The sequence below is a fragment of the Halyomorpha halys genome, unplaced genomic scaffold (assembly GCF_000696795.3).
Source record: "Halyomorpha halys isolate HHAL.00 unplaced genomic scaffold, Hhal_1.1 Scaffold71.1, whole genome shotgun sequence".
NCBI lineage: Eukaryota > Metazoa > Arthropoda > Insecta > Hemiptera > Pentatomidae > Halyomorpha > Halyomorpha halys.
The window spans coordinates 574,109-585,563 of record NW_027107476.1 but is presented as its reverse complement, the minus strand read 5'-3'; the positions used below and the strand labels follow the sequence as shown (position 1 = coordinate 585,563).

Below are 11,455 nucleotides of genomic sequence, written 5' to 3'. Positions count from 1 at the left end.
AGATAAACAAGAAAAGAGTGGTATTTTTCAGATCCTTGTTAATTCCTCTAGTTATTAATTTCTAAATAAATTTTTATAATTTAAAAAAAAATGGAGTACCGGTCTGTACTCCAAACAAGAAAGAGATAGAGGCTGTTATTTCTAAATAAATCTGCGATAGTATGGCAAAACATTTGACCACTTGTTACGGTTGCCATGGTGAAACAAAAACACTGGCTAGATCAGCGTAGACAAGAGGTGTTATGGTTTTTATGGGGAAAACAAAACACGTGCGATATGTTTTAGACGAGTGGGTTTTGGTTTTGTGAAGGCGATAGTTTGATTTTGGAACACGTTACGATTGTTCCATGTGAAGTGGTAATAGTTTAAAGGCCCTCTGTCTTTACTATTTGAACCGAAATAACACCATAAGAGAAATGTTATCGTGTGTGCCAAAATTATGGTGTTCTACTTCAATGGACGGTCATTAACACTAGAAGTGGGGATATAGTGCAGTGACGTTTCTTCAGCATATCTTGGATAAAAGAGTTGTAGCAGGTGTCATCCTAAAACTTCTGGGAAAGGTGAGACGGAAAGGAAATATCGGACAACCTTATGTTCTGCCAGGAGTGCACCCAAAGACTACGTAGGGTTTGAACTAAATTTTATTTTGCTTTTATTTTATATTCACTTTTATACTGTTTTGGATAACAATGTAAATATAGTTATTAAGGTGAAGCATTTAAGTTCAGGTTAAGTCAACCTATATGTATATTGGATATATATAAATATGTATATGTAAATTGGATTAAAATGTGTAAAAACTAGAATGCCTTTATTTCACAATTTCCTAATACTTCATATACATCTCTAATTCGTGGAAATTTAAATTTTGCTCTTCTGTTAAATTATGCGATACAGACTTGTCAAGTTTTACCAACCTACTACAGAATTCTTGCTTCTGAAAATTTTAATTGCTTGGTTTATTTAAGGAAGCAATTATTATCTATCAATTGACAGGAAAAACTGAATACGATTATATTTTATTTTAAAAAAAGAATGTCTGTTATTGTGATGATGATGAGTAACTCCCCTACACATTACCGCTTTTTACTAATTACAAATACAAGGAAGTTTAAGGAAGTCAATTTCATCACTATCAATTAATATTGTTTTTTAAATGAGAGAACGTTTTTATCGATTTAATAAAATGTTGTATTGGTTTCATTATGATAAAAAATATATAAAATTTAATAACTGCATTTTATAAGATAATTGAAACAAATTAACTATTCTGTGATCATTTAAATTATATATAAATATTCTAAATCAGAGACTTATTTTTTTTACTATTCCTCACAGCGTATATCAGGAATATGTATATATATATTTTTCTCAACATACATATTGGCACCAACGATATTAAAATTAAGATAAATGAATTTTTATCAATTCTCTCACGTTTTAACGAATGCGTTTAAGTTTCAAAAATCACTTTTGTTAAAAATTAGGAATGACTTTTTTATCCAAATTCAGTTTTAATAGGATTGGAAAAAAAAAAGCAAAATTTCCTGAAGTATAAATGGTACTTAAATTCGTACTGTGTTGGCACATAAATTTTCTAATCTTGATACATGATCGGAGCTAAAAGTTTAGGAAAATATATAAGAAACTTATGAAGTAAAAATAGGTTTTTAAAATGTCTTTGCAAGGGGTGGTCCAAAAACTAAGGATGTTTTTGGATTTACTGACAATGTCTCCATTCTGAAAGATTGTTTTTTAATTAATTATTAGACTCAGCATGAATCTGAATGAAGGGCTTCATTCTCCTGAATTTATCGGTTCAGTAGCTCAGTACAAAAAATTGGACAATGTTGAGTGGAGCAATTAACCGATATAATAAAGTATAACATCGAAAACCTTTTTTTTTTAAATTATCTGCTTATTACAATACTTCTAAGAAAATGTTATTTTTAATTCAATGAAAATATAGTTATATACAAATATAAATATACTTTTCTGATACATGGAATTGAAGATATGTGAAACAATATCAAATATTTATTTACTGAAGGACATGTGAATAAAAAATATTAACTATGAACAAATTATAACTATGGCGTGCCAAAACTATTATAAGGAAACTATTACAAACATTTACATAATTACATCAGAACCGGTTCATGGCCAAGAGAAAGTGTGTGGTTAGAGTCATTTAAAACCTAACTGCTGAATGACATATTTTAATTCAACAAGGAAGGTCACTTTTATTATATTTCAGATTTAATTAGAGAAAAGAAAAACTTCTTAGAAATATCGTCGGATTACTTTTATCTATATAATGTCACAGTATATATATTCACTCCTCCCATCTTCCCCAACCTCTACAATTTTGATGTGATTTATGTTGGTTCAGTAGGGTGGACTGAGATGAAATTTAATGACGAATTTATGTTAGGGATATTTTTGATCCGACGCGTCCTCAAAGTATGAATCTCTAAATACCGCAAAGGTTTTTGACCATTTGCGAGCAAAGAGTGCGGAAAATCGGCAAATTCCCAACAAATGGTCCCAGAATTTTACTTTTCGTAAGAATCTGCTATCATAATTATGTCATTTGGTTTTGACGCCATTATCATGAGAGGCATTTGAGTCCTCTCGACTAAAATTAAAAAAAAGAAACTCTTAAATTGTCCGCTTCATTTTCATGCAAATTGTTCAGATTTTATTCCAGAAAGTTTCCAAAAAAATATGGTAATCTTAATCCAGAATAAGTACTGGACGCCAATCATATTTATTTTTAAGTGTTAGATACTACAGTGTAATCCCGTTTAACCATGTCCGGAATAACAGGTAAAAAATAAATAAATAAATACATTAAGTCATTAACTGCAGAGGAAAGATTTGTAAAACAAAATCAAATTATTTATCTTTTGACTAATATTAAAGTTTTAAGATCTTTACATTTAACGAAAGAAATTTTTTAAATTGTTCAAGAAATTTAACTTGTACATATACATATAACCCTATATTTGAATATTATGCTTTGAATTGCACTTTAATGTTTACTCAATTTACAGAGTTAAAGATTGGTACGGAGTTGAGCTTTGGGGCTCCACTAAACCTTCCAGTTCCTCTCGTATCCAATTCTTTCAATCCAAAATCCTCAATGCTCCTTACTTTGTCGCAAATAAAATCATCCTTAAAGATCTTAATGTTCCCTATGTAACCAATCCAGTCCGAACCAGATATCAATCCTTCCATAAACTCCCTAACCATCGAAACCCACTAGTTTCTAACCTTGCTTCTTCTTCTATTTCTGACATTCTTTCGCTGCGTCTGAAATGAAGATGGCATCGAGACCTTCTAGTGTAGAAACATGATTAGAGTACTACCAACGGGTACTTTCTCTACATGCCTGTATCACTCAATTTTGATCTGAACTCATATTAGCTTTATGTATTTTTATGTAAATACAGTTGTAATTAGCAATAAAAAAAATTAATATTGAAGTTTTTTTTTTCACTTGCTCAAGATTAACATGCTTTCTCACATCTAACCATATCGTTCCGTACGATTTTTGAGACAGATCGATTTATGCTGAGATAAACAGATAGTTTTTTTAATGTATTCATCATACAGTTTTATTTATTTATTTTATAATTTTTTATATATTGAATCCTGAACTTATAAACAACATTACTACAAGCAATGTAACTTTCAATTGAAACTACAACTCCACGGCGCAGAAGAAAAACATATTTTGCAGCCTACAAACTAACCTGATTACCTGCCTGTGTTATACATTTTTATGAAGGACATTCAACAATATTTCTCCACTGATGGGAAATCCTTTTTGCATAATAAATCAAAATATGCTAAGGAGATGGAGATAAGGAAGATGGAGTGGTATGCTAATGGTGAAAAATAAAAAAAACCTATCAAAGCGCACTCATACCCTAAGCCGCAGGGATGGCACAAGGCTGTCAATTTCATTAAAAAATATAATGAAAATATTCAAATGAGTTATGTCATTATATAAATCCATTATTTATTAAATCTACTGTTATCTTATTCAATAAGAAAACTAAATATTGTATATTTCAGGAACTGAGCTCACTTAAGATTTTACGATTAGCTGTGAACTGCAGTACAAACAAAAAACTCTGATGCAGTACGTTCGTCACACAACTTTCACTTATGACCCTGCAAGATAAAAATTTCAAACATTAAATCTTTATTAATATAATATAAAATATGAACAAACCCGTGTAGGTATGGCTGGAATCGGGAGTCATGCTCGGTTTTCTGCGATCACTGTTGTTTCTATTTCTCTTCCTAAGTTAGTTATCAAATTCTTTTATAGCTCATATTTATACATTTTTTATTACTTTTAAAAATGTAAAATTATTTTGTTATATACAATGAAAGTCATTTCAAATACAAAACTAAAGGTGCTTTTTTGAAACTAATTGAATCAATTAATTTCAATGAGGATAATACCTTTCTAGCCGGACCCACCCCACTAAGACCCCCAGGGAGCAACGGTCCTATATCACTTTTGAAATTTTTGCTTGAAACGGGAAGTGGAGACTTAAGATAGTTTAATCGAGCAATACTTAAAAAGCGCATGGAATTGTTATACGACGTATACTAACATATAATTCATAATATTTAATATGAAATATTAAACATCATTTAGTTTTATGTAAATAATGCATCACAAACACTACAGGCACACATAACATCTATTGAAGAATGGTGTAAAAACTGGAGAATCAAAATAAATCATGAAAAATCCCACCAGATCTCCTTTACTCTCCGTCGTAAACCTCTGCCCTCCTGTCCTACAGTATCTTTTCTAGATACACCACTAACACCTGTTGAACAGATTCGATACTTAGGACTCCATCTTGACAAGAGACTTACTTGGAATCCACACACAAGACTGAAACGACAAGAAACTGCTCGTAGATTCCGATTGCTACAACACTTACTTGACAAACGCTCTAAACTTCCCATTCATTACAAAAAATTAGTATACACTACAATAATCAGACCAATTTGGACATATGGAATTGAGCTCTGGGGCTCCACCAAACCATCAAATTCTTCCCGCATCCAATCGTTACAATCCAAAATCCTACGTAAAATCCTTGATGCTCCTTATTACGTCACAAATAAACTCATTCATAAAAACCTTAATGTTCCCTATGTAACCGATCTAGGCCGAACCAGATATCACTCCTTCCATTATAAACTCTCTAACCACTCAAACCCCTTAGTTTCTAATCTTTCATCCTCTTCCATTCCTGACAATCCTCCGAGGCGTCTGAAAAGAAGATGGCCACGAGACCAGTTAATGTAATATGTCATTAGAGTGCTACCAATGAGTAATTTCTCTACACGCCTGTAACACTCCAATTTAACTTAGATCAGATTTACTAAATCTATTATAATGTACAGTTATAAATAGCAATATATAAATAATAAAAAAAAAAGAAAAAGTTTTATGTAAATGATATGTGCTGACTTAAACCAGATTTGTTAGAGCCATTTTTCAGAAAACCGAAGAATATGTGTAAAATCGATCCTATAAAGTTGCGTTTCCTCTTCATTGATTTAGTTGAAAATTTAGAAATATTTCGTGAACATGGTGCTTCCCCTTACTTATTTAGGGTAGTTTCTCTACACGCCTATAACACTCCAATTTAACTTAGATCAGATTTACTAAATGTATTATAATGTACAGTTGTAAATAGCAAAAAATAAATATTAAAAAAAAAAATTAATTATTTTTTGAGACATTAAAATATCCTTTAAAACTTCTACACAGGTGGGAATGGTTTCAGATGAAGGTACATTGGCAGAGGCATACCAAAGCGTTGGGTTACGATTAAGTTTTTGTGAATCGTGCATACTAGAATGTTTTAACTGTTTTTCCATATCACGTCTGTGACGAACAGATATATTTTTTCTTATTTCTTCTTACGTGGCCAGGTGCAGAGAACTTGGTAGACTGCATCTGCGAGATTATTTTTTTTTTTTTGTATTTTTATATCTAATGAACGCAACACTCATATAAAACTATATTTTTAAAACTGATGTATCTTTAGTGATTCAGTTTATTTTCAGGTTAAACTTCCTGATATTTCCAATATAATTTTCATTAAAAAATAATGGTCCGGAGGTGACTTAACGTTGTATTTGGTACAAATCTTAAGGAGTACCGTAAAAGTGGATTACTTTATCGTCAGTTGATAGACTTATTTAGAAATATTGCATTTTTAACCCGCTTATAGGTGTCAGAAAAGTCTGAAATTTATACCTTTGATTCATAAGAATATAAAAGAAAGTAAATCTGTATTTTTTAAAAATAATTAAGTTGAGGGCAGTTTATGGGTACGTTGGGAAACTGCGCCAGTTTATAAAATTCCTCATGAACACTTCGAAATCAAACTTCGGAGCATATAAGCACTGAATTAAAATATATGTTGTTTGAAGATTTTATGCACATGGTCAGTTTTTGTTATAGAAGTGGCTTTTCATGAAATTTTTACAGAAGTATAAAATAAAATGACCCGTTTATCTCTGGAGATTTAATGTTTTTAAACTTACTCTCAAAGTAGTTACAATGCGTCAAAATTTTTATATATTTATTGAAAATGATAATTGGAATCATAGAGTACTTTTACACCATATTTACAAATATATCAGTTAAATTATATCAAATTCAGAAATAAAATAAATAATTAAAAAACTTATAATAAAATAACAACTTAATCACAATCATTCCTAGTTGAAATATTTAATTTTTGAAAAATTTACGCTAGAAAAAGAAAGAAGAGGTTGATTTGTATTTTTAAACAGTACATGTAGGTGACCACACCCTAAAATATTAAAGCAGAGATTAGATTCCTTCACCTAGCCTAATAGTACAAGAGCCCGGAAGAAAAGGCAGTTATTTCACCCCAATTTTCTATTACTTTAATGTAAACTACGTATAATTATTAGTCAAAATTTATGAGTCTGCCAAGTATAGGTAGGGGGAATAAAATATGGCAGCTGTTTCAAAACGTTAAAAAAAATTAATTTTTATTTTATTTGGAGCTCTTTAAAATTACAAACAATTCTAGAAAACTTAAGAGGACATTATTTAAAGCAGAGTAAATTTTCTGAAATATTAGCCCTAATAGAGCTATTTATCGTTCAATGGTAACTTTTTAAAAAGCAATATTTCATAAAAATGTACTGAAAGATTAGTAGTTAGTGTATTTATTTTTAAAAATCTATATCTTAGGAACTATGTGACGTATAGATGTCTATTAGCACTCAAATTAAAGCTAGTTTAATGTACTATAAAGTAATTTATGGCCTTTTTATTCGTAGGAGAAACAGTTTTTATATTATTTGCTAAAATAAATTGATTTGTAGTTGTTCAGACAATAAGTTTGATTTATGAAAATCTTTATTTCAGAAAGCATAAGACGTACAGATGTTAACCAGCTCTTAAATTAAAGCTAGTTGAATTTACCATAAAATAGTTTATAACCTTTATCTTTGTATGAATAGTAGTTTTTATGGTAATTGACAAAATAAATTCACAAAATGTTAATTTCTTGTTGTTCGGATAAAATGTTTGATTTTTGAAAAAATATATGTCTAGAACCATAAGACGTACATATATCTGCCAGACATGTGAAAATGAGGGAAATTTAACTTACTATAAAGTAGTTTATTACATGTATCTTCGTAGGGGTAGTAATTTTTAAGATATTCGCATATAAATATAAATTTGGTACATGAAAATTGTAAATTTATTTTAGCAAATATCATGAAAACTACTTCTCTTGTGAAGATAAATGTCTTTAACTACTTTATAGCTCATTAAACTAGCTTCAATTTGAGTGCTAACAGGCATTTGTACGTCGTTTGGTTTTTGAGATATAGATTTTTCAAAATAAATTCACTAACTACTGATCTTTCAGTACACTCTGTACAACATTTTTATGAGATGTTTCTTTTTAAAAAGCTATACTTCGATAACTATTTAACGTAAATCTCTATTAAGGCTCATATTTTAGCATATTTACTCTTATTTAAATGATGTTCTCTTGGATTTTCTTGTGTTGTTGCTACTTTTTAAGATATAGAGTTCCGAATGAAAAATTAGTTTTTTTAAACGTTTTGAGACAGTCGCAATTTTTTATTACCCCTACCTCTACTTGGCAGACTCATAAATTTTTACTAGTAATTATACATAATTTTCATTATTGTAATAAAAAATTGGGGTGAGATAACTGCCTTTTTTTCTCCTCTAGGGCTCTTTTACTATAATGTTTTCAAAACTTATGTAAAAATAAAACCAAACATCATGCTTTTGCAAAAAATTGTATGAACATCTAGACATCTTTATCTGGAACATAACAAAGATACAAAAGCTGTGGTGACTTGTAAACAGCGTGGGTGTAAGCAATTGTCCTCTGAACTTCGGGGTATGTCCTTCCACCCACACATGATGTCTTACAAAGAATTGATATTTTCTGTTCATGCAGCAAAACAGTTTTTCCGTTTGCTTACGTGCTTTTCTTCAGGACCCAGAAGAAGCTTTTAGTCAAATCCTGCTTTTCAGATACGTTTTATTTTGACCATATTTGATGTCTGAGCCAAGTAGAATAAAAATAAGAAAGACACTGACAGATATTTAAATATTTTTTTACCAGTAAATTGTTGTGTAGTAATGTTAAATTAATGATTAAATACAATTTTGAGAAATTTGGGAATCAACCACTTACCGATATATATTATGACTATAAAAGTAAGCTTTTATAACTCATTCAATTGTTTTTTTTGTTGTTTTTTTTAATAATTTATAAGGTTGAGTTAATCAAGTGTACAAATATGAGAACCAAATTGAACATCATATAATCTAACGCCATACAGCTTCTCACTCCCTTGTTGATAAGATTATTTCAAGTTTGTTACTATTTAATCTTTTTCTAATGGATTTTCAATTAATATTATGGACATTTTTTCTTCAAGCTAAAGATAACCATGTTTAACTGTTGACAACAGTGTGATTTAGATGCATAGAAAAGGAACGAGATGTTCTTCTAAAACTCATGGCCATAATCATTTTTTTTTTCAAACTAAATAATGAAATCATACAGGTCATTAATGAAACCTTCTGCTGTTAATAAGGTAATTAGTAAATTTTTAGTAGTTCTTGGACAAATAGTAGTGACCTTCTGCAAATTAGAATGAGAAAAAATACATCATTTGCTTTCCAATTGGTCTTGTTGAATTCGTTAATGATTCTAAATATAATCCGTTTGGTTTGGATCTGTACATTTGGTTACACCCTAGTCTAAAAGCTAATGCTCATAAACAGTATCCATACAGTTACTCCTTATATATAAAAATAATAAACAAAAAAAAAAAATAGTGAAATGAAATAACCTCGACATATAGAAATATGTTATGGAAATATAAGAGCACCTCAAAGTAATTTTACATTATTAAAATTGAATTCTGAAGTCACAGTAATAATAAGGAAGGCCTAAGGAACCCGAAGGTTCGATGCCGATACCACCAAACGCTATTCACTCCAAACCCAATTCCACGAAATCAGTTTTAACGCAATCCTCCCATATACGTTTCGTTCTACCCCTCGGACGTTTACCTACTGATTCAGTGTTTATTAACATTTTAGTGACCCGCTAGTTACTAAGTCCTACAACCTTACACGCCCATCCTATACGCCGCAATGCTACAACATGAATTATATTTACCGGATGTAGGCCCCATAATTCAGCGTTGTGTAATCTTCTAAATTTTCCCGTTAATTCATCCTTTTTCGATCCGAATATTTTGTGCAATACTTTATTTTCGAAAACCCTAAGACGCTGTTCATCCCTTAGTGTAAGAGGCCACGTCTCACGTCCATACAGAACAGTGGGAATGACAAAGTAAAAATTATTCTAGTTAACTATTAAAATTTGATTATAAATAAACAAATGAATAGTTATTAACAATTTAACCTTCTAACCAAGATGCATTACTTTCAACATGACTAGAGTCATTTAAGAGTTGCCTAATATCTTATCTTTTGAGATCAGTGTATCCTTGAGGCCTGCAACGATCATACATTCTCTCTGATATTGTGAAACTTAGTAATTATTTCGAGATATTGATATAATAAACTACTTTATAAAGATAATTAGCAGTCATTAAGTTAGGTGGAGTAATTAAGTAGTTATGCCCCCTGGGCAGTGATCTTTAGCCTAAAATTACAATTTTTTTTTTTAAAAAAGCAAAGAATCTACAGATTTTTTTACTGTCTTATTGCAAACATTGTCTTTGAAAAATATATTTTATTTTGTTTCCTTTCAAAACGAGATAAATAAATTCTATGTAAAGCTAGGTAACTTACAAATCGCTTTCAATGATCCTTTTGAAAATCCAAATCACAAAAAGTTTAAAAAATCAGAAAACAAATTTTCAGCCAACAAATAATATATTAGTATGATGAAGCAAAATCCAAATTCTTATTTGTTTTCTTGATGGCACCTAATCTTCAGGATTCACCATAAACAAACGAATGAGGAGCATGAACACTTAACAAGTAGCTCTCCATAATACGGCTCTAAGATTGTAAATCATAATTCCGAAATAGGTGGAAAACGCTATGAAAAAGATCTGCCAGAGATTCTAGACTGGCAACCGTTATAAACTTACAAGTCTAAGACGTTTGAGCTAGAAATTTAAACTTTGACAAAGGACTGAGAATCAGATCGCGGAACAGAAATGAAATGAGTCCTGGCGAAGAAGCGCATTGCAGTATAGGATCTTCCTTGCCCTAAAAGGCAAGGAAATTGATTAAATATCATCTTGCAAAATCTAGCCAAGGTATGTCTATTTTTCTGACACAGGCAGTTGAAACTAACAAAACACTAACACAACTGCTGACAGACCAAATTAATGATAACTTAAAATCACGCTGTTCAGTGATTCCAAGATTAAATTATGAATTAAATAGTAGTCGATGATGTATATTAAAATATGAAAGTTGATCAGATCAAAAAATATTCATTTGAGCTGCATTACAGACAAAAACGGCATTTTTAGGAGCACCACCCTACTGTTTTTCTTACACTTCATAATAAGTTATTAAAGTCATAATTACATATTGTTTTATAATGCATCTTTTAAAAATTTAATTATGAAATGTTTACAATAATATTGGTGAGAAAATTAAATTGTTGAATGTTAGTTTCGGAAATGTGAACCTGTGTTCCGAAGCATAAACTAATAATAGGAATGTTTTATATTTGAATAATGAATATAATGTTATTTTGGAAATCAGTTTGTCTTCAATGATTTTTTTTTTTAAATCAAAAATTCGAATTAATTAAAATGAACTTTTTAATCCGTTGTATACATACATAACGTATACAACGGATTAATTGTATACATA

At 30.1% G+C, this 11,455-nt stretch overlaps 1 protein-coding gene across 2 annotated transcripts in view; it reads right to left on the bottom strand.

The window, feature by feature from the left end:
- Positions 1-11,455, bottom strand: part of LOC106692764 (uncharacterized) — a 152,578-nt gene that overhangs the window by 48,533 nt on the left and 92,590 nt on the right. The window lies entirely within an intron of this gene.